The following is a 24,562-nucleotide window of genomic DNA, read 5'->3' as shown; positions in this document are numbered from 1 at the left end:
GCTTTGTGAATTCTACCTTGAATCTACCTTGATGATTCAGCTTTGTGAATTCTACCTTGATGATTCAGCTTTGTGAATTCTACCTTGAATCTACCCTGATGATTCAGCTTTGTGAATTATACCTTGATTCTACCCTGATGATTCAGCTTTGTGAATTCTACCTTGATGATTCAGCTTTGTGAATTCTACCTTGATGATTCAGCTTTGTGAATTCTACATTGAATCTACCTTGATGATTCAGCTTTGTGAATTCTACCTTGATGATTCAGCTTTGTGAATTCTACCTTGAATCTACCTTGATGATTCAGCTTTGTGAATTCTACCTTAATGATTCAGCTTTGTGAATTCTACCTTGAATCTACCTTGATTGTACCTTGATTCTACCTTGATGATTCAGCTTTGTGCATTCTACATTGAATCTACCTTGATGATTCAGCTTTGTGAATTCTACCTTGATGATTCAGCTTTGTGAATTCTACCTTGAATCTACCTTGATGATTCAGCTTTGTGAATTCTACCTTAATGATTCAGCTTTGTGAATTCTACCTTGATGATTCAGCTTTGTGAATTCTACATTGATTCTACCTTGATGATTCAGCTTTGTGAATTCTACCTGGATTCTACCCTGATGATTCAGCTTTGTGAATTATACCTTGATTCTACTTTGATGATTCAGCTTTGTGAATTCTACCTTGATGATTCAGCTTTGTGAATTCTACCTTGATTCTACCTTGATGATTCAGCTTTGTGAATTCTACCTTGATGATTCAGCTTTGTGAATTCTACCTTGATTCTACCCTGATGATTCAGCTTTGTGAATTCTACATTGATTCTACTTTGATGATTCAGCTTTGTGAATTCTACCTTGATTCTACCTTGTTGATTCAGCTTTGTGAATTCTACCTTGATTCTACCCTGATGATTCAGCTTTGTGAATTATACCTTGATTCTACTTTGATGATTCAGCTTTGTGAATTCTACCTTGATGATTCAGCTTTGTGAATTCTACCTTGATTCTACCTTGATGATTCAGCTTTGTGAATTCTACCTGGATTCTACCTTGAGGATTCAGCTTTGTGAATTCTACCTTGATTCTACCTTGAGGATTCAGCTTTGTGAATTCTACCTTGATTCTACCTTGATGTTTCAGCTTTGTGAATTCTACCTTGATTCTACCTTGATGATTCAGCTTTGTGAATTCTACCTGGATTCTACCCTGATGATTCAGCTTTGTGAATTATACCTTGATTCTACTTTGATGATTCAGCTTTGTGAATTCTACCTTGATGATTCAGCTTTGTGAATTCTACCTTGATTCTACCTTGATTCTACCTTGATGATTCAGCTTTGTGAATTCTACCTTGATGATTCAGCTTTGTGAATTCTACCTTGATTCTACCTTGATTCTACCTTGATGATTCAGCTTTGTGAATTCTACCTTGATTCTACCCTGATGATTCAGCTTTGTGAAATCTACCTTGATTCTACTTTGATGATTCAGCTTTGTGAATTCTACCTTGATTCTACTTTCATGTTTCAGCTTTGTGAATTCTACCTTGATTCTACCTTGATGATTCAGCTTTGTGAATTCTACCTTGATGATTCAGCTTTGTGAATTCTACCTTGATTCTACCCTGATGATTCAGCTTTGTGAATTCTACATTGATTCTACTTTGATGATTCAGCTTTGTGAATTCTACCTTGATTCTACCTTGTTGATTCAGCTTTGTGAATTCTACCTTGATTCTACCCTGATGATTCAGCTTTGTGAATTCTACCTTGATTCTACTTTGATGTTTCAGCTTTGTGAATTCTACCTTGATTCTACCTTGTTGTTTCAGCTTTGTGAATTCTACCTTGATTCTACCTTGTTGATTCAGCTTTGTGAATTCTACCTTGATTCTACTTTGATGTTTCAGCTTTGTGAATTCTACCTTGATTCTACCTTGAGGATTCAGCTTTGTGAATTCTACCTTGATTCTACCTTGATGATTCAGCTTTGTGAATTCTACCTTGATTCTACCTTGATGATTCAGCTTTGTGAATTCTACCTTGATTCTACCTTGATGATTCAGCTTTGTGAATTCTACCTTGATTCTACCTTGATGATTCAGCTTTGTGAATTCTACCTTGATGATTCAGCTTTGTGAATTCTACCTTGATTCTACCTTGATGATTCAGCTTTGTGAATTCTACCTTGATTCTACCTTGATGATTCAGCTTTGTGAATTCTACCTTGATTCTACCTTGATTCTACCTTGATGATTCAGCTTTGTGAATTCTACCTTGATTCTACCTTGATTCTACCTTGATGATTCAGCTTTGTATTTTTCACTACCTGCCTCTGAAGGATGCTACTGTTTAATCACCTTCATTTGCTATTTAGTCATTTGTGTGGCACGTTGACATCAAACCGTAATGAAGTCCTGCAGTGGAGAAGGTGTATGTTTTTAGATATATGAACTAATAATTCTAAATAGTGGTAGTTTAGAAGAGTTACTATATATTTAGTTTAAAAAATAATAATAATAATAATGTAATGATTTGTATTTTTTTAGTAGAGAATAATTGTTCTGTTCTTCAGTTGGATTGCTGTACTCTGTACTGTCACTTGAAGGAGAAATAGCGAAGTAGAGATATATATATATATATATATATATATATATATATAGAGAGAGAGAGAGAGAGAGAGGAGCTGATCCAGTTAGACAGGGCAGTTTGTTTTAATGTGAGGGGTAGAGGGAGATATTAGTTTGGTGGAATTTCTCTCTATATACCTCGTTTAATGCACTTTATATCTGCAAATGTGAGATAGTTCAAAACAGCCAGAGGTCTGCAGAGGAGACATCTTTAATCATCTTTAATGTGCCTTATCTGGAACTCTTTCGTTAAGTGAGAGAGTGCTGATACCCTGGTTCGTGCCGGGGCCAGGGAGAGGAAATAGGAAGGGGATTGTTTTAATGTGAAGGATAGAGGGAGATATTAATTTGGTGCCTGGCGCTTGTTTCTGACTTGCTGTTTGCTACAGACAGACACTGAGTTAGAGAAGAGATTAGAGAGTGTTTCTGTCCCAAAAGGTACCCTATTTACTTTATAGTCCACTATATTTGACTAGAACCCTGATCAGAAGTAGTGCACTATATTTGACTAGAACCCTGATCAGAAGTAGTGCACTATATTTGACTAGAACCCTGATCAGAAGAAGTGCACTATATTTGACTAGAACCCTGATCAGAAGTAGTGCACTATATTTGACTAGAACCCTGATCAGAAGTAGCGCACTATATTTGACTAGAACCCTGATCAGAAGTAGTGCACTATATTTGACTAGAACCCTGATCAGAAGTAGTGCACTATATTTGACTAGAACCCTGATCAGAAGTAGTGCACTATATTTGACTAGAACCCTGATCAGAAGTAGTGCACTATATTTGACTAGAACCCTGATCAGAAGTAGTGCACTATATTTGACTAGAACCCTGATCAGAAGTAGTGCACTATATTTGACTAGAACCCTGATCAGAAGTCCAAACGTTTGACTTGATGACAGCTCTGCACTGTCTTAGGTGTGTCCAAACGTTTGACTTGATGACAGCTCTGCACAGTCTTAGGTGTCCAAACGTTTGACTTGATGACAGCTCTGCACAGTCTTAGGTGTGTCCAAATGTTTGACTTGATGACAGCTTCATGTTTCATATATATATATATTTATTAAAGAGGATGGTCCTCCTCTTCCTCCTCTGAGGACATTGCTGTAGACTGCCGTTCTGCTGCCTGGGAATCGGCATGTTATCCCTGATGACTGCAGTCACAGCCAGCTTCTCAAATTACATCATATTCCCGGGCCAAAAGTAGTGCACTATGTAGGGAATAGGGTGTCATTTGTGTCTAAAGTAGTGCACTATGTAGGGAATAGGGTGTCATTTGTGTCTAAAGTAGTGCACTATATAGGGAATAGTGTGCCATTTGTGTCTAAAGTAGTGCACTATGTAGGGAATAGGGTGTCATTTGTGTCTAAAGTAGTGCACTATGTAGGGAATAGGGTGTCATTTGTGTCTAAAGTAGTGCACTATGTAGGGAATAGGGTGTCATTTGTGTCTAAAGTAGTGCACTATATAGGGAATAGTGTGCCATTTGGTAAAATAAAACCCATTGACCTAACATGTAGTGGATGGGAGTCCATAAATCTGTTTCTGTTTTTTGGGGAGCTCTGCACAGTCTACAGGCCCTACCTGAACCCTAAATCAGAAATAACTTCCTCCGTTAGCTGCTCCTCTCTGTCTGTCCCTTGTTCCCTGCTCTGCTCACGCTACACGCGCTCTGTGCCGTGGCACGGCTTGTGTAGGTACTGTATCCATAGCAACAGCTCTGCTTGCCGTTCTCCTTATTGGTGAGACCGAGAGCAGAGCAGTTTTCTTCACTCTAAACTCCGACAAAAACTCAGTGAACGTTGTTATTTTTGGTAAAGCAATCTCCCCTGTGAACTCGGACAATGTTCTGATTTTATATTTTGAACACTAAATGATAGATACTGTGCAGAGCACAAGCAAATGGTTCAGCTTCAAAATGTTGATGATCAATTTAGTGATATCCGATCCTTATCCGTACTCTAATAATTGATGAAAAAATGATTTCTAGCCGGCCCTAACCAGCTGTATAATGGTAGGTCCCATTGGGTTCAGTCAGGTAGCAGAGCTCTACTCTCTCTCTCTCTCTCTCTCTCTCTCTCTCTCTCTCTCTCTCTCTCTCTCTCTCTCTCTCTCTCAATTCAATTCAATTCAATTCAAGGGGCTTTATTGGCATGGGAAACATGTGTTAACATTGCCAAAGCAAGTGAGGTAGATACCATACAAAAGTGAAATAAACAATAAAAATTAACAGTAAACATTACACATACAGAAATGTCAAAACAATAAAGACATTACATATGTCATATAATACATATGTATATATACAGTTTTCTCTCTACTCTACTCTTTCTCTCTCTCTACTCTCTCTCTCTCTCTCTCCTCTCTCTCTCTCTCTACTCTCTCTCTCTCTCTCTCTCTACTCTCTCTCTCTTCTCTACTCTCTCTCTCAATTCAATTCAATTCAATTCAAGGGCTTTATTGGCATGGGAAACATGTGTTAACATTGCCAAAGCAAGTGAGGTAGACAACATACAAAGTGAATATATAAAGTGAAAAACAACAAAAATTAACAGTAAACATTACACATACAACAGTTTCAAAACAGAAAAGACATTACAAATGTCATATTATATATATATATATATATATATATACACAATGTACAAATAATTAAAGGACACAAGATAAAATAAATAAGCATAAATATGGGTTGTATTTACAATGGTGTTTGTTCTTCACTGGTTGCCCTTTTCTCGTGGCAACAGGTCACAAATCTTGCTGCTGTGATGGCACACTGTGGAATTTCACCCAGTAGATATGGGAGTTTTTCAAAATTGGATATGTTTTCGAATTCTTTGTGGATCTGTGTAATCTGAGGGAAATATGTCTCTCTAATATGGTCATACATTGGGCAGGAGGTTAGGAAGAGCAGCTCAGTTTCCACCTCATTTTGTGGGCAGTGAGCAGCACATAGCCTGTCTTCTCTTGGGAGCCAACGTCTGTCTACAGCGGCCTTTCTCAATAGCAAGGCTATGCTCACAAAGTCTGTACATAGTCAAAGCTTTCCTTAATTTTGGGTCAGTCACAGTGGACAGGTATTCTGCCGCTGTGTACTCTCTGTTTAGGGCCAAATAGCATTCTAGTTTGCTCTGTTTTTTTGTTAAATCCTTCCAATGTGTCAAGTAATTATATTTTTGTTTTCTCATGATTTGGTTGGGTCTAATTGTGTTTCTGTCCTGGGGCTCTGTGGGGTGTGGGGTGTGTTTGTGTTTGTGAACAGAGCCCCAGGACCAGCTTACATAGGGGACTCTTCTCCAGGTTCATCTCTCTGTAGGTGATGGCTTTGTTATGGAAGGTTTGGGAATCGCTTCCTTTTAGGTGGTTGTAGAATTTAGCAGCTCTTTTCTGGATATTGATAATTAGTGGGTATCGGCTTAATTATGCTCTGCATGCATTATTTGGTGTTCTACGTTGTACATTTTTGCAGAATTCTACATGCAGAGTCTCAATTTTGTGTTTGTCCCATTTTGTGAAGTCTTGATTGCTGAGCGGACCCCATACCTCACAACCGTAAAGGGCAATGTGCTCTATGACTGATCCCAACTCTCTCTCTCTCTCTCTCTCTCTCTCTCTCTCTCTCTCTCTCTCTCTCTCTCTCTCTCTCTCTCTCTCTCTCTCTCTCTCCTCTATCCTCTCTCTCTCTCTCTCTCTCTCTCTCTCTCTCTCTCTCTCTCTCTCTCTCTCTCTCTCTCTCTCTCTCTCTCTCTCTCTTCTCTATCCTCTCTCCCAACTCTCGCTCTCCCTATCTCTCTCTCTCTCCTCTATCCTCTCTCCCAACTCTCTCTCTCTCTCTCTCTCTCTCTCTCTCTCTCTCTCTCTCTCTCTCTCTCTCCCTCCCTCTCTCCCTCTCTCTCCATTCAATTCAATTCAATTCAATTCAAGGGGCTTTATTGGCATGGGAAACATGTTAACATTGTCAAAGCAAGTGAGGTAGATAAAATAAACAATACAAATTAACAGTAAACATTACACATACAGAAGTTTCAAAACAATAAAGACATTACAAATGTCATATTATACATATATATACAGTGTAGTAACAATGTACAAATAGTTAAAGGACACAAGGGAAAATAAATCAGCATAAATATGGGTTGTATCTACAATGGTGTTTGTTCTTCACTGGTTGACCTTTTCTGGTGGCAACAGGTGACAAATCTTACTGCTGTGATGTCACACTGTGGAATTTCACCCAGTAGATATGGGAGTTTATCAAAATTGGATTTGTTTTTGAATTCTTTTTCGATCTGTGTAATCTGAGGTTAGGAAGTGCAGCTCAGTTTCCACTTCATTTTGTGGGCAGTGAGCACATAGCCTGTCTTCTCTTGAGAGCCATGTCTGCCTACGGCGGCCTTTCTCAATAGCAAGGCTATGCTCACTGAGTCTGTACATAGTCAAAGCTTTCCTTAAGTTTGGGTCAGTCACAGTGGTCAGGTATTCTGCCGCTGTGTATTCTCTGTGTAGGGCCAAATAGCATTCTACTTCGCTCAGTTTTTTTGTTAATTCTTTCCAATGTGTCAAGTAATTATCTTTTTGTTTTCTCATGATTTGGTTGGGTCTAATTGTGCTGCTGTCCTGGGGCTCCTTGGGCTCAGTTTGTGTTTGTGTTTGTGAACAGAGCCCCAGGACCAGCTTGCTTAGGGGACTCCTCTCCAGGTTCATCTCTCTGTAGGTGGAAGGTTTGGGAATCGCTTCCGTTTAGGTGGTTGTAGAATTTAACGTCTCTTTTCTGGATTTTGATAATTAGCGGGTATCGGCCTAATTCTGCTCTGCATGCATTATTTGGTGTTCTACATTGTACACGGAGGATATTTTTTGCAGAATCCCGCAATCTGAATTTGGTGTTTGTCCCATTTTGTGAAATCTTGGTTGGTGAGCGGACCCCAGATCTCACAACCATAAACTCAATGGGTTCTATGATTGATCTAAGTTTTTTTTAGCCAGATCCTAATTGGTGTGTTGAATTTATGGGACCAGGACAGTATTAACCATGGTTTATGGATGGAGGGATGGGACCAGGACAGTATTAACCCTGGTTTATGGATGGAGAGATGGAGGGATGGGACCAGGACAGTATTAACCCTGGTTTATGGATGGAGGGATGGAACCAGGACAGTATTAACCCTGGTTTATGGATGGAGGGATGGGACCAGTACAGTATTAACCCTGGTTTATGGATGGAGGGATGGGACCAGTACAGTATTAACCCTGGTTTATGGATGGAGGGATGGGACCAGGACAGTATTAACCCTGGTTTATGGATGGAGGGATGGGACCAGAACAGTATTAACCCTGGTTTATGGACAGAGGGATGGGACCAGGACTGTATTAACCCTGGTTTATGGACAGAGGGATGGGGCCCGGACAGTATTGACCCTGGTTTATGGATGGAGGGATGGGACCAGGACAGTATTAACCCTGGTTTATGGACAGAGGGATGGGACCAGGACATTAATTAACCCTGGTTTATGGATGGAGGGATGGGACCAGGACTGTATTAACCCTGGTTTATGGATGGAGGGATGGGACCAGGACAGTATTAACCCTGGTTTAAGGGTTAAAGTAGTGCAATAGTAGTACACTACCCTGGTCTATAGGAGTGCACTATCCCTATGGGCCCTGGTCTATAGTAGTGCACTACCCTGGTCTATAGGAGTGCACTACCCCTATGGGCCCTGGTCTATAGTAGTGCACTACCCTGGTCTATATTAGTACACTTCCCTGGTCTATAGCAGTGCACTACCCCTATGGGCCCTGGTCTATAGTAGTACACTACCCTGTTCTATATTAGTACACTACCCTGGTCTATAGTAGTACACTACCCCTATGGACCCTGGTCTATAGTAGTGCACTACCCCTATGGGCTCTGGTCTATAGTAGTGCACTACCCTGGTCTATATTAGTACACTTCCCTGGTCTATAGCAGTGCACTACCCCTATGGACCCTGGTCTATAGTAGTACACTACCCTGTTCTATATTAGTACACTACCCTGGTCTATAGTAGTGCACTACCCCTATGGGCCCTGGTCTATAGTAGTGCACTACCCCTATGGGCTCTGGTCTATAGTAGTGCACTACCCTGGTCTATATTAGTACACTTCCCTGGTCTATAGCAGTGCACTACCCCTATGGACCCTGGTCTATAGTAGTACCCTACCCTGTTCTATATTAGTACACTACCCTGGTCTATAGCAGTGCACTACCCCTATGGACCCTGGTCTATAGTAGTACACTACCCTGTTCTATATTAGTACACTACCCTGGTCTATAGTAGTGCACTACCCCTATGGACCATGGTCTATAGTAGTGCACTACCCTGGTCTATAGTAGTGCACTACCCTGGTCTATGGTAGTGCACTACCCCTATGGACCCTGGTCTATAGTAGTGCACTACCCCTATGGACCCTGGTCTATAGTAGTGCACTACCCTGGTCTATAGTAGTGCACGACCCCTATGGGCCCTGGTCTATAGTAGTACACTACCCTATGGGCCCTGGGCTATAGTAGTGCCCTGACCTGGTCTATAGTACTACCCTGGTCTATAGTAGTACACAACCCTGGTCTATAGTAGTGCACTGCCCTGGTCTATAGTAGTGCACTACCCTGGTCTATAGTAGTACACTACCCTGGTCTATAGTAGTACACTGCCCTGGTCTATAGTAGTACACTACCCCTATGGACCCTGGTCTATAGTAGTGCACTACCCCTATGGGCCCTGTTCTATAGTAGTGCACTACCCATATGGACCCTGGTCTATAGTAGTGCACTACCCCTATGGACCCTGGTCTAAAGTAGTGCACTACCCCTATGGACCCTGGTCTATAGTAGTGCACTACCCCTATGGGCCCTGTTCTATAGTAGTGCACTCCATAAGGAATAAGGTGCAATTTGAGACACATTCCTAGATAACCTGGAGATGCATTTGAAGGAAGCAGGCAGGGCAGTTGACTGAGTCATAGTGTATTTTAGTGCTGCCAGGCGCTGCTCCTCCCTATAGCCTTTTAACAGAGCTTCATCACATCACTGCTATATGCAGAACAAGTCTTCAGTACGATAAAACTAAATCATCTGTGCTCTCTGAGTTCTTTAGATCAAAATATTTGATTAGATAGGAAGAATAACTTAAATGTTTCCTTGCAGGAACTTCATTTGTGACTGAAGAGAGAGGGAGACAAGACAAGTGATGTTGTCATTTAAAAAAAAAAATCTGTATTTGTTGATAAACAGAGACTCTTGTGTTCTGCAGAGGATTCAAAACTCTACTATTATCGTTCTGTTTTACAGAACTCTGAAACTCTTCCGTCTGTGACCAGTCCCAATGCTCCTGTCACCGGCTACCAGCGTATGGTCATCCCGACTCAGCCTCCTCTGACAGCCACTAAGAAGTCCGGGGCCCCAGGTGGAACACGGCTCCGTTCCCAGGCGGAGCACTCCCCCTCCTCTGCCTCCCCAGTGGCCAGGCCTCAGTTCCATACGGCCCCCCAGCCAGTCCCAGCCACCTACGCCACAGCCTCCAACCCCAGCCAGCCCACCTTCAATGTACAGGTACACAAATCCTGGCTGGTACCCATATCCTGTTGTTGTGCCCTTGAGCAAGGAACTGCACTGAAAGGGATACATCAGGATTTTGACAATGATGTCCTTTATCTACTTCCCCAGAGTCAGATGAACTTGTGGATAGCATTTTGTATGTCTCTGTGTCCAGTTTGAAGGAAGTTTAGAGGTCGTTTCTCGAGCCTATGCTAACTAGCGTTAGCGCAATGACTGGGAGTCTATGCGTATCTGCTAGCATTAGCACAATGACTGGAAGTCTATAGGTGTCTGCTAGCGTTAGCACAATGACTGGAAGTCTATAGGTGTCTGCTAGCGTTAGCACAATGACTGGAAGTCTATGGGTGTCTGCTAGCGTTAGCACAATGACTGTAAGTCTATAGGTGTCTGCTAGCGTTAGCACAATGACTGGAAGTCTATGGGTATCTGCTAGCGTTAGCACAATGACTGGAAGTCTATGGGTGTCTGCTAGCGTTAGCACAATGACTGTAAGTCTATAGGTGTCTGCTAGCGTTAGCACAATGACTGGAAGTCTATGGGTGTCTGCTAGCGTTAGCACAATGACTGTAAGTCTATAGGTGTCTGCTAGCCAGTTAGTTCTTCTATTTACGTTAACACAATGACTGGAAGTCTATAGTTCAGTGTCTGCTAGCGTTATTTTATGCACAATGACTGGAAGTCTCACCACCTGGGTATCCTGAAAGCATTTCACAATGACTGGAAGTCTATAGGTGTCTGCTAGCGTTAGCACAAGATTTAGACTGGAAGTCTATTCCAGGTGTTGTCATAAGCGTGTATGCACAATGACTGTAAGTCTATAGGTGTCTGCTAGACGTTAAATGTAAATGAAATGGAAGTCTATAGGTGTCTGTAGGTTAGACAATGACTGGAAGTCCAAAGGTGTCTGAACTAGCGTTATGAGGAATGACTGGAAAGCTATAGGTGTTATTAATCATTAATCACAATGACTGGAAGTCTATGGGTGTCTGCTATAGCGTTAGCACAATGACTGTAAGTCTATAGGGGTCTGCTAGCGTTAGCCAGGATTGTAAGTCTAGCCAGGTGTCTGCTAGCTTTAGCACAATGACTGGAAGTCTATGGGTGTCTGCTAGCGGCTAGCCAATGACTGTAAGTCTATAGGTGTCTGCTAGCGTTAGCCAACGACTGGAAGTCTATGGGTATCTGCTAGCGTTATTTGCTATTTGAGACAGACTCAGCCAGGCTTCTCTCTCAGACAGGCTTCTCCCCTCAGCCAGGCTTCGTCCCCTCAGCCAGGCTTCTCCCCTCAGCCAGGCTTCTCCCCTCAGCCAGGCTTCGTCCCTCAGCCAGGCTCTGCACCACAAGGTGTCAAATCTACCAGACTTTTCACATTCAACATTAACACACAATGTTCCATTTGCACTTCTACCATGTTATCTAAAATGGTTTCCAATACATTTTAAATGTATATAGAAACTAGTAAAATGCACCCAAAAAGTTTTTCTGGTGTTTGTGAAAACGAAGACAAGTAGAATCCATTTTTATTGTTACAATTAAGTTTGTGCTATAAATGTCATGTTTTATTAGTGTAATTACTGTATTTCTCAACACATTTTGAACATGTACATGGCGTTTCTGATAGGGTATCCAGAACAGGCCTACCCTGGACCAGGAGGGTACGGGGGAGAACCAGGAAACACCTGGAGACCCCAGCCTAGTTATACTGCTGCTCCTACCCAGCAGGGCTTCCCACAACCTGTCCCTAAGAAGAACTACATCACAGACCCTCCTGCCAGCCTGGTGCCTCCTGTACACCTCACTCCACAGAAGGTAAGAACTGAGCCTTGTGGCTTTTATACCCTGGGATGGACATTCAGGATATTGGGTACTGGCCAGCGGAGCTGGTAGACAGTTGAGTGGTATTTATTACAGATACTATTTATTACAGATACATGGCTGAGTGATATTTATTACAGATAGATGGCTGAGTGGTATTTATTACAGATACTATTTATTACAGATACACGGCTGAGTGATATTTATTACAGATACATGGCTGAGTGGTATTTATTACAGATACTATTTATTACAGATACATGGCTGAGTGATATTTATTACAGATACATGGCTGAGTGATATTTATTACAGATACATGGCTGATTGATATTTATTACAGATACATGGCTGAGTGATATTTATTACAGATACTATTTATTACAGATACATGGCTGAGTGATATTTATTACAGATACATGGCTGAGTGGTATTTATTACAGATACTATTTATTACAAATACATGGCTGAGTGATATTTATTACAGATACATGGCTGAATGATATTTATTACAGATACATGGCTGAGTGGTATTTATTACAAATACTATTTATTACAGATACTATTTATTACAGATACATGGCTGAGTGATATTTATTACAGATACTATTTTTATTACAGATACATGGCTGAGTGATATTTATTACAGATAGATACACGGCTGAGTGATATTTATTACAGATACATGGCTGAGTGATATTTATTACAGATACTATTTATTACAGATGAGTGATTGATTTTATTACAGATACATGGCTGAGTGGTATTTATTACAGATACTATTTATTACAGATACTATTTATTACAGATACATGGCTGAGTGATATTTATTACAGATACATGGCTGAGTGGTATTTATTACAGATACTATTTATTACAGATACATGGCTGAGTGATATTTATTACAGATACATGGCTGAGTGATATTTATTACAGATACATGGCTGAGTGATATTTATTACAGATACATGGCTGAGTGATATTTATTACAGATACATGGCTGAGTGATATTTATTACAGATACATGGCTGAGTGATATTTATTACAGATACATGGCTGAGTGATATTTATTACAGATACATGGCTGAGTGATATTTATTACAGATACACGGCTGAGTGATATTTATTACAGATACACGGCTGAGTGATATTTATTACAGATACATGGCTGAGTGATATTTATTACAGATACATGGCTGAGTGATATTTATTACAGATACATGGCTGAGTGATATTTATTACAGATACACGGCTGAGTGATATTTATTACAGATACTATTTATTACAGATACATGGCTTGAGAATAACAGATACATGTTACAGCGGTAAAGCCTCCTCACAGAGACACCTTCATACATGTTTTCCCAGGTCCGTAACCCAGGAGACCTGAACCCCGCTATGTTGGAGGTGTCATAGCACCCAAATATCTGCACTATATTGGAGGTTCCCTCTGTCAGGTGCTGCTCATCATGCTCATGGTGTCTAACCATCTGCTGGTGTCTAACACTATATTGGAGGTGTCTGGTGTCTAACCATCTGCCACTATGTTGGAGGTGTCTGGTGTCTAACCATCTGCCACTATATTGGAGGTGTCTGGTGTCTAACCATCTGCCACTATATTGGAGGTGTCTGGCCTATGTCTAACCATCTGCCACTATATTGGATGTCTGGTGTCTAACCATCTGCCACTATATTGTGTCTAACCATCTGCCACTATGTTGGAGGTGTCTGGTGTCTAACCATCTGCCACTATATTGGAGGTGTCTGGTGTCTAACCATCTGCCACTATATTGGAGGTGTCTGGTGTCTAACCATCTGCCACTATATTGGAGGTGTCTGGTGTCTAACCATCTGCCACTATGTTGGAGGTGTCTGGTGTCTAACCATCTGCCACTATATTGGAGGTGTCTGGCCTATGTCTAACCATCTGCCACTATATTGGAGGTGTCTGGTGTCTAACCATCTGCCACTATATTGGAGGTGTCTGGTGTCTAACCATCTGCCACTATATTGGAGGTGTCTGGTGTCTAACCATCTGCCACTATATTGGAGGTGTGTCTGGGAGGTGTCTAACCATCTGCCACTATATTGGAGGTGTCTGGTGTCTAACCATCTGCCACTATATTGGAGGTGTCTGGTGTCTAACCATCTGCCACTATATTGGAGGTGTCTGGTGTCTAACCATCTGCCACTATATTGGAGGTGTCTGGTGTCTAACCATCTGCCACTATATTGGAGGTGTCTGGTGTCTAACCATCTGCCACTATATTGGAGGTGTCTGGTGTCTAACCATCTGCCACTATATTGGAGGTGTCTGGCCTATGTCTAACCATCTGCCACTATATTGGAGGTGTCTGGTGTCTAACCATCTGCCACTATATTGGAGGTGTCTGGTGTCTAACCATCTGCCACTATATTGGAGGTGTCTGGTGTCTAACCATCTGCCACTATGTTGGAGGTGTCTGGTGTCTAACCATCTGCCACTATATTGGAGGTGTCTGGTGTCTAACCATCTGCCACTATATTGGAGGTGTCTGGTGTCTAACCATCTGCCACTATGTTGGAGGTGTCTGGTGTCTAACCATCTGCCACTATGTTGGAGGTGTCTGGTGTCTAACCATCTGCCACTATATTGGAGGTGTCTGGTGTCTAACCATCTGCCACTATATTGGAGGTGTCTGGTGTCTAACCATCTGCCACTATATTGGAGGTGTCTGGTGTCTAACCATCTGCCACTATATTGGAGGTGTCTGGTGTCTAACCATCTGCCACTATATTGGAGGTGTCTGGCCCATCTGCCACTATATTGTCTAACCATCTGCCACTATATTGTTGGAGGTGTCTGGTGTCTCTGCCAACCAACCATCTGCCACTATATTGGAGGTGTCTGGTGTCTAACCATCTGCCACTATATTGGAGGTGTCTGGTGTCTAACCATCTGCCACTATGTTGGAGTCTGTGTCTGTGTGTCTAACCATCTGCCACTATATTGGAGGTGTCTGGCCTGTCTAACCATCTGCCACTATATTGGAGGTGTCTGGTGTCTAACCATCTGCCACTATATTGGAGGTGTCTGGTGTCTAACCATCTGCCACTATATTGGAGGTGTCTGGTGTCTAACCATCTGCCACTATATTGGAGGTGTCTGGCCTGTCTAACCATCTGCCACTATATTGCCACTATATTGAGGTGTCTGGTGTCTAACCATCTGCCACTATGTTGGAGGTGTCTGGCCTATGTCTAACCATCTGCCACTATATTGGAGGTGTCTGGTGTCTAACCATCTGCCACTATGTTGGAGGTGTCTGGTGTCTAACCATCTGCCACTATGTTGGAGGTGTCTGGTGTCTAACCATCTGCCACTATATTGGAGGTGTCTGGTGTCTAACCATCTGCCACTATATTGGAGGTGTCTGGTGTCTAACCATCTGCCACTATGTTGGAGGTGTCTGGTGTCTAACCATCTGCCACTATGTTGGAGATGTCTGGTGTCTAACCATCTGCCACTATTTTGGAGGTGTCTGGCCTATGTCTAACCATCTGCCACTATATTGGAGATGTCTGGTGTCTAACTTGTAAGGCTGAAGAGCCAAGTACCACCTGGTGGTATGGTCATTAGTGTCTTTCATCTGCAGGAGCTCAGACCGCGACGATCGGTCTACACCAGGAAGGTTTGAGTCTCTGAAATGACTCTTCACAGGCCGTTGTCCACAGGAACACGTTCTGCTCAACAAAGGGACTAGGGTGCCCTTTGTGACAGCCTAGTTTGTGTTTCACCACTTTTGTAGTTTTTCGGGGTGTTTTCTCTCTCCCCAATTTCGTTATATCCAATTGGTAGTTACAGTCCTGTCCCATCGCTGCAACTCCCAAACGAACTCGGGAGAGGCGAAGGTCGAGAGCCGTGTGTTCTCCGAAACACAACCCAACCAAGCCGCTATGCTTCTTGACCCAACGCCCGCTTAACCCTGGAAGCCAGCCGCACCAATGTGTCAGCGTGCACTGCGCCCAGCCCGCCACATGAGTCACTAGAGTTCGATGGGGCAAGGACATCCCTGCCGGTCAAACTAACCCAGACGACACTGCCAATTGTGTGCCGCCCGGGTGTCTCGGTTGCGGCCGGCTGCGACAGAGCCTGGACCTTAGACCACTGCACCACTCGGGACGTGGTCCAGATTAGTAACCTTTACAGCAACTGGTGTGATGTGGTCCAGATTAGTAACCTTTACAGTAGCTGGTGTGATGTGGTCCAGATTAGTAACCTTTACAGTAGCTGGATTGATGTGGTCCAGATTAGTAACCTTTACAGCAGCTGGTGTGATGTGGTCCAGATTAGTAACCTTTACAGCAGCTGGATTGATGTGGTCCAGATTAGTAACCTTTACAGCAGCTGGATTGATGTGGTCCAGATTAATAACCTTTACAGCAGCTGGTGTGATGTGGTCTAGATTAGTAACCTTTACAGCAGCTGGATTGATTTGGTCCAGATTAGTAACCTTTACAGCAGCTGGATTGATGTGGTCCAGATTAGTAACCTTTACAGCAGCTGGTATGATGTGGTCCAGATTAGTAACCTTTACAGCAGCTGGTGTGATGTGGTCCAGATTAGTAACCTTTACAGCAGCTGGTGTGATGTGGTCTAGATTAGTAACCTTTACAGCAGCTGGTATGATGTGGTCCAGATTAGTAACCTTTACAGCAGCTGGTGTGATGTGGTCCAGATTAGTAACCTTTACAGCAACTGGTGTGATGTGGTCTAGATTAGTAACCTTTACAGCAGCTGGTGTGATGTGGTCCAGATTAGTAACCTTTACAGCAACTGGTGTGATGTGGTCTAGATTAGTAACCTTTACAGCAGCTGGTGTGATGTGGTCCAGATTATTAACCTTTACAGCAGCTGGATTGATGTGGTCCAGATTAGTAACCTTTACAGCAGCTGGTGATGTGGTCCAGATTAGTAACCTTTACAGCAGCTGGATTGATGTGGTCCAGATTAGTAACCTTTACAGCAGCTGGTGTGATGTGGTCCAGATTAGTAACCTTTACAGCAGCTGGATTGATGTGGTCCAGATTAGTAACCTTTACAGCAGCTGGTGTGATGTGGTCCAGATTAGTAACCTTTACAGCAGCTGGATTGATGTGGTCCAGATTAGTAACCTTTACAGCAGCTGGATTGATGTGGTCCAGATTAGTAACCTTTACAGCAGCTGGTGTGATGTGGTGCAGATTAGTAACCTTTACAGCAGCTGGATTGATGTGGTCCAGATTAGTAACCTTTACAGCAGCTGGTGTGATGTGGTGCAGATTAGTAACCTTTACAGCAGCTGGATTGATGTGGTCCAGATTAGTAACCTTTACAGTAGCTGGTGTGATGTGGTCCAGATTAGTAACCTTTACAGCAGCTGGTATGATGTGGTCCAGATTAGTAACCTTTACAGCAGCTGGTGTGATGTGGTCCAGATTAGTAACCTTTACAGCAGCTGGTGTGATGTGGTCCAGATTAGTAACCTTTACAGCAACTGGTGATGTGGTCTAGATTAGTAACCTTTACAGCAGCTGGTGTGATGTGGTCTAGATTAGTAACCTTTACAGCAGCTGGTGTGATGTGGTCCAGATTAGTAACCTTTACAGCAGCTGGTGTATGTGGTCCAGATTAATAACCTTTACAGCAGCTGGATTGATGTGGTCCAGATTAGTAACCTTTACAGCAGCTGGATTGATGTGGTCCAGATTAGTAACCTTTACAGCAGCTGGTGTGATGTGGTCCAGATTAGTAACCTTTACAGCAGCTGGATTGATGTGGTCCAGATTAGTAACCTTTACAGCAGCTGGTGTGATGTGGTCCAGATTAGTAACCTTTACAGCAGCTGGTGTGATGTGGTCCAGATTAGTAACCTTTACAGCAGCTGGTGTGATGTGGTCCAGATTAGTAACCTTTACAGCAGCTGGATTGATGTGGTCTAGATTAGTAACCTTTACAGCAGCTGGTGTGATGTGGTCCAGATTAGTAACCTTTACAGCAGCTGGATTGATGTGGTCCAGATTAGTAACCTTTACAGCAGCTGGATTGATGTGGTCTAGATTAGTAACCTTTACAGCAGCTGGTGTGATGTGGTCCAGATTAGTAACCTTTACAGCAGCTGGTGTGATGTGGTCCAGATTAGTAACCTTTACAGCAGCTGGACTGATGTGGTCCAGATTAGTAACCTTTACAGCAGCTGGTGTGATGTGGTCCAGATTAGTAACCTTTACAGCAGCTGGATTGATGTGGTCCAGATTAGTAACCTTTACAGCAGCTGGATTGATGTGGTCTAGATTAGTAACCTTTACAGCAGCTGGTGTGATGTGGTCCAGATTAATAACCTTTACAGCAGCTGGATTGATGTGGTCTAGATTAGTAACCTTTACAGCAGCTGGTGTGATGTGGTCCAGATTAGTAACCTTTACAGCAGCTGGTGTGATGTGGTCCAGATTAGTAACCTTTACCGCAGCTGGTGTGATGTGGTCCAGATTAGTAACCTTTACAGCAGCTGGTGTGATGTGGTCCAGATTAGTAACCTTTACAGCAGCTGGATTGATGTGGTCTAGATTAGTAACCTTTACAGTAGCTGGTGTGATGTGGTCCAGATTAGTAACCTTTACAGCAGCTGGACTGATGTGGTCCAGATTAGTAACCTTTACAGCAGCTGGATTGAGGTGGTCCAGATTAGTAACCTTTACAGCAGCTGGTGTGATGTGGTCCAGATTAGTAACCTTTACAGCAGCTGGTGTGATGTGGTCCAGATTAGTAACCTTTACAGCAACTGGTATGATGTGGTCCAGATTAGTAACCTTTACAGCAACTGGTATGATGTGGTCCAGATTAGTAACCTTTACAGTAGCTGGTGTGATGTGGTCCAGATTAGTAACCTTTACAGCAGCTGGTATGATGTGGTCCAGATTAGTAACCTTTACAGCAGCTGGTGTGATGTGGTCCAGATTAGTAACCTTTACAGCAACTGGTATGATGTGGTCCAGATTAGTAACCTTTACAGCAACTGGTATGATGTGGTCCAGATTAGTAACCTTTACAGTAGCTGGTGTGATGTGGTCCAGATTAGTAACCTTTACAGCAGCTGGTATGATGTGGTCCAGATTAGTAACCTTTACAGCAGCTGGTGTGATGTGGTCCAGATTAGTAACCTTTACAGCAGCTGGACTGATGTGGTCCAGATTAGTAACCTTTTACAGTAGCTGGTGTGATGTGGTCCAGATTAGTAACCTTTACAGCAGCTGGTGTGATGTGGTCCAGATTAGTAACCTTTACAGCAGTTGGTATGATGTGGTCCAGATTAGTAACCTTTACAGCAGCTGGTGTGATGTGGTCCAGATTAGTAACCTTTACAGCAGCTGGTGTGATGTGGTCCAGATTAGTAACCTTTACAGCAGCTGGTGTGATGTGGTCCAGATTAGTAACCTTTACAGCAGCTGGTGTGATGTGGTCCAGATTAGTAACCTTTACAGCAGCTGGTGTGATGTGGTCCAGATTAGTAACCTTTACAGCAGCTGGTATGATGTGGTCCAGATTAGTAACCTTTACAGCAGCTGGTGTGATGTGGTCCAGATTAGTAACCTTTACAGTAGCTGGTGTGATGTGGTCCAGATTAGTAACCTTTACAGTAGCTGGTGTGATGTGGTCCAGATTAGTAACCTTTACAGCAGCTGGTGTGATGTGGTCCAGATTAGTAACCTTTACAGCAGCTTGATTGATGTGGTCCAGATTAGTAACCTTTACAGCAGCTGGATTGATGTGGTCCAGATTAGTAACCTTTACAGCAGCTGGATTGAGGTGGTCCAGATTAGTAACCTTTACAGCAGCTGGTGTGATGTGGTCCAGATTAGTAACCTTTACAGCAGCTGGATTGATGTGGTCCAGATTAGTAACCTTTACAGCAGCTGGTGTGATGTGGTCCAGATTAGTAACCTTTACAGCAGCTGGTGTGATGTGGTCCAGATTAATAACCTTTACAGCAGCTGGATTGATGTGGTCTAGATTAGTAACCTTTACAGCAGCTGGTGTGATGTGGTCCAGATTAGTAACCTTTACAGCAGCTGGACTGATGTGGTCCAGATTAGTAACCTTTACAGCAGCTGGATTGATGTGGTCTAGATTAGTAACCTTTACAGCAACTGGTGTGATGTGGTGCAGATTAGTAACCTTTACAGCAGCTGGTGTGATGTGGTCCAGATTAGTAACCTTTACAGCAGCTGGTGTGATGTGGTCTAGATTAGTAACCTTTACAGCAGCTGGTGTGATGTGGTCCAGATTAGTAACCTTTACAGCAGCTGGATTGATGTGGTCTAGATTAGTAACCTTTACAGCAGCTGGTGTGATGTGGTCCAGATTAGTAACCTTTACAGCAGCTGGTGTGATGTGGTCTAGATTAGTAACCTTTACAGCAGCTGGTGTGATGTGGTCCAGATTAGTAACCTTTACAGTAGCTGGTATGATGTGGTCCAGATTAGTAACCTTTACAGCAGCTGGTGTGATGTGGTCTAGATTAGTAACCTTTACAGCAGCTGGTGTGATGTGGTCCAGATTAGTAACCTTTACAGTAGCTGGTGTGATGTGGTCCAGATTAGTAACCTTTACAGCAGCTGGTGTGATCTGGTCCAGATTAGTAACCTTTACAGCAGCTGGTGTGATGTGGTCCAGATTAGTAACCTTTACAGCAGCTGGATTGATGTGGTCCAGATTAGTAACCTTTACAGCAGCTGGTGTGATGTGGTCCAGATTAGTAACCTTTACAGCAGCTGGTGTGATGTGGTCCAGATTAGTAACCTTTACAGTAGCTGGTGTGATGTGGTCCAGATTAGTAACCTTTACAGCAGCTGGTATGATGTGGTCCAGATTAGTAACCTTTACAGCAGCTGGTGTGATGTGGTCCAGATTAGTAACCTTTACAGCAGCTGGACTGATGTGGTCCAGATTAGTAACCTTTTACAGTAGCTGGTGTGATGTGGTCCAGATTAGTAACCTTTACAGCAGCTGGATTGAGGTGGTCCAGATTAGTAACCTTTACAGCAGCTGGTGTGATGTGGTCCAGATTAGTAACCTTTACAGCAGCTGGTGTGATGTGGTCCAGATTAGTAACCTTTACAGCAACTGGTATGATGTGGTCCAGATTAGTAACCTTTACAGCAACTGGTATGATGTGGTCCAGATTAGTAACCTTTACAGTAGCTGGTGTGATGTGGTCCAGATTAGTAACCTTTACAGCAGCTGGTATGATGTGGTCCAGATTAGTAACCTTTACAGCAGCTGGTGTGATGTGGTCCAGATTAGTAACCTTTACAGCAACTGGTATGATGTGGTCCAGATTAGTAACCTTTACAGCAACTGGTATGATGTGGTCCAGATTAGTAACCTTTACAGTAGCTGGTGTGATGTGGTCCAGATTAGTAACCTTTACAGCAGCTGGTATGATGTGGTCCAGATTAGTAACCTTTACAGCAGCTGGATTGATGTGGTCTAGATTAGTAACCTTTACAGCAGCTGGTGTGATGTGGTCCAGATTAGTAACCTTTACAGCAGCTGGTGTGATGTGGTCCAGATTAGTAACCTTTACAGCAGCTGGTGTGATCTGGTCCAGATTAGTAACCTTTACAGCAGCTGGTGTGATGTGGTCCAGATTAGTAACCTTTACAGCAGCTGGATTGATGTGGTCCAGATTAGTAACCTTTACAGCAGCTGGTGTGATGTGGTCCAGATTAGTAACCTTTACAGTAGCTGGTGTGATGTGGTCCAGATTAGTAACCTTTACAGCAGCTGGTATGATGTGGTCCAGATTAGTAACCTTTACAGCAGCTGGTGTGATGTGGTCCAGATTAGTAACCTTTACAGCAGCTGGACTGATGTGGTCCAGATTAGTAACCTTTTACAGTAGCTGGTGTGATGTGGTCCAGATTAGTAACCTTTACAGCAGCTGGTGTGATGTGGTCCAGATTAGTAACCTTTACAGCAGTTGGTATGATGTGGTCCAGATTAGTAACCTTTACAGCAGCTGGTGTGATGTGGTCCAGATTAGTAACCTTTACAGCAGCTGGTGTGATGTGGTCCAGATTAGTAACCTTTACAGCAGCTGGATTGATGTGGTCCAGATTAGTAACCTTTACAGCAGCTGGATTGAGGTGGTCCAGATTAGTAACCTTTACAGCAGCTGGTGTGATGTGGTCCAGATTAGTAACCTTTACAGCAGCTGGTGTGATGTGGTCCAGATTAGTAACCTTTACAGCAACTGGTATGATGTGGTCCAGATTAGTAACCTTTACAGCAACTGGTATGATGTGGTCCAGATTAGTAACCTTTACAGTAGCTGGTGTGATGTGGTCCAGATTAGTAACCTTTACAGCAGCTGGTATGATGTGGTCCAGATTAGTAACCTTTACAGCAGCTGGTGTGATGTGGTCCAGATTAGTAACCTTTACAGCAACTGGTATGATGTGGTCCAGATTAGTAACCTTTACAGCAACTGGTATGATGTGGTCCAGATTAGTAACCTTTACAGTAGCTGGTGTGATGTGGTCCAGATTAGTAACCTTTACAGCAGCTGGTATGATGTGGTCCAGATTAGTAACCTTTACAGCAGCTGGTGTGATGTGGTCCAGATTAGTAACCTTTACAGCAGCTGGACTGATGTGGTCCAGATTAGTAACCTTTTACAGTAGCTGGTGTGATGTGGTCCAGATTAGTAACCTTTACTGCAGCTGGTGTGATGTGGTCCAGATTAGTAACCTTTACAGCAGTTGGTATGATGTGGTCCAGATTAGTAACCTTTACAGCAGCTGGTGTGATGTGGTCCAGATTAGTAACCTTTACAGCAGCTGGTGTGATGTGGTCCAGATTAGTAACCTTTACAGCAGCTGGTGTGATGTGGTCCAGATTAGTAACCTTTACAGCAGCTGGATTGATGTGGTCCAGATTAGTAACCTTTACAGCAGCTGGTGTGATGTGGTCCAGATTAGTAACCTTTACAGCAGCTGGTGTGATGTGGTCCAGATTAGTAACCTTTACAGCAGCTGGTGTGATGTGGTCCAGATTAGTAACCTTTACAGCAGCTGGTATGATGTGGTCCAGATTAGTAACCTTTACAGTAGCTGGTGTGATGTGGTCCAGATTAGTAACCTTTACAGCAGCTGGTGTGATGTGGTCCAGATTAGTAACCTTTACAGCAGCTGGATTGATGTGGTCCAGATTAGTAACCTTTACAGCAGCTGGATTGATGTGGTCCAGATTAGTAACCTTTACAGCAGCTGGATTGAGGTGGTCCAGATTAGTAACCTTTACAGCAGCTGGTGTGATGTGGTCCAGATTAGTAACCTTTACAGCAGCTGGATTGATGTGGTCCAGATTAGTAACCTTTACAGCAGCTGGTGTGATGTGGTCCAGATTAGTAACCTTTACAGCAGCTGGTGTGATGTGGTCCAGATTAGTAACCTTTACAGCAGCTGGATTGATGTGGTCTAGATTAGTAACCTTTACAGCAGCTGGTGTGATGTGGTCTAGATTAGTAACCTTTACAGCAGCTGGTGTGATGTGGTCCAGATTAGTAACCTTTACAGCAGCTTGTGTGATGTGGTCCAGATTAGTAACCTTTACAGCAGCTGGATTGATGTGGTCTAGATTAGTAACCTTTACAGCAGCTGGTGTGATGTGGTCCAGATTAGTAACCTTTACAGCAGCTGGATTGATGTGGTCCAGATTAGTAACCTTTACAGCAGCTGGTATGATGTGGTCCAGATTAGTAACCTTTACAGCAGCTGGTGTGATGTGGTCCAGATTAGTAACCTTTACAGCAGCTGGATTGATGTGGTCTAGATTAGTAACCTTTACAGCAGCTGGTGTGATGTGGTCCAGATTAGTAACCTTTACAGCAGCTGGTGTGATGTGGTTCAGATTAGTAACCTTTACAGCAGCTGGACTGATGTGGTCCAGATTAGTAACCTTTACAGCAGCTGGTGTGATGTGGTCCAGATTAGTAACCTTTACAGCAGCTGGTGTGATGTGGTCCAGATTAGTAACCTTTACAGCAGCTGGACTGATGTGGTCCAGATTAGTAACCTTTACAGCAGCTGGATTGATGTGGTCTAGATTAGTAACCTTTACAGCAACTGGTGTGATGTGGTGCAGATTAGTAACCTTTACAGCAGCTGGTGTGATGTGGTCCAGATTAGTAACCTTTACAGCAGCTGGTGTGATGTGGTCTAGATTAGTAACCTTTACAGCAGCTGGTGTGATGTGGTCCAGATTAGTAACCTTTACAGCAGCTGGATTGATGTGGTCTAGATTAGTAACCTTTACAGCAGCTGGTGTGATGTGGTCCAGATTAGTAACCTTTACAGCAGCTGGTGTGATGTGGTCCAGATTAGTAACCTTTACAGCAGCTGGTGTGATGTGGTCCAGATTAGTAACCTTTACAGCAACTGGTGTGATGTGGTCCAGATTAGTAACCTTTACAGCAGCTGGTGTGAT

The 24,562-nt window shown here is 43.0% G+C and overlaps 1 pseudogene; it reads left to right on the top strand.

Moving 5' to 3' along the window:
- Window positions 1–24,562, top strand: part of LOC127931867 (lipoma-preferred partner homolog) — a 364,058-nt pseudogene that overhangs the window by 59,816 nt on the left and 279,680 nt on the right.

This window comes from Oncorhynchus keta, chromosome 1 (genome assembly GCF_023373465.1).
Source record: "Oncorhynchus keta strain PuntledgeMale-10-30-2019 chromosome 1, Oket_V2, whole genome shotgun sequence".
Lineage (NCBI taxonomy): Eukaryota > Metazoa > Chordata > Actinopteri > Salmoniformes > Salmonidae > Oncorhynchus > Oncorhynchus keta.
Note: the sequence above shows the minus strand (reverse complement) of the source record. Positions and strands in the feature narration are given on the sequence as shown.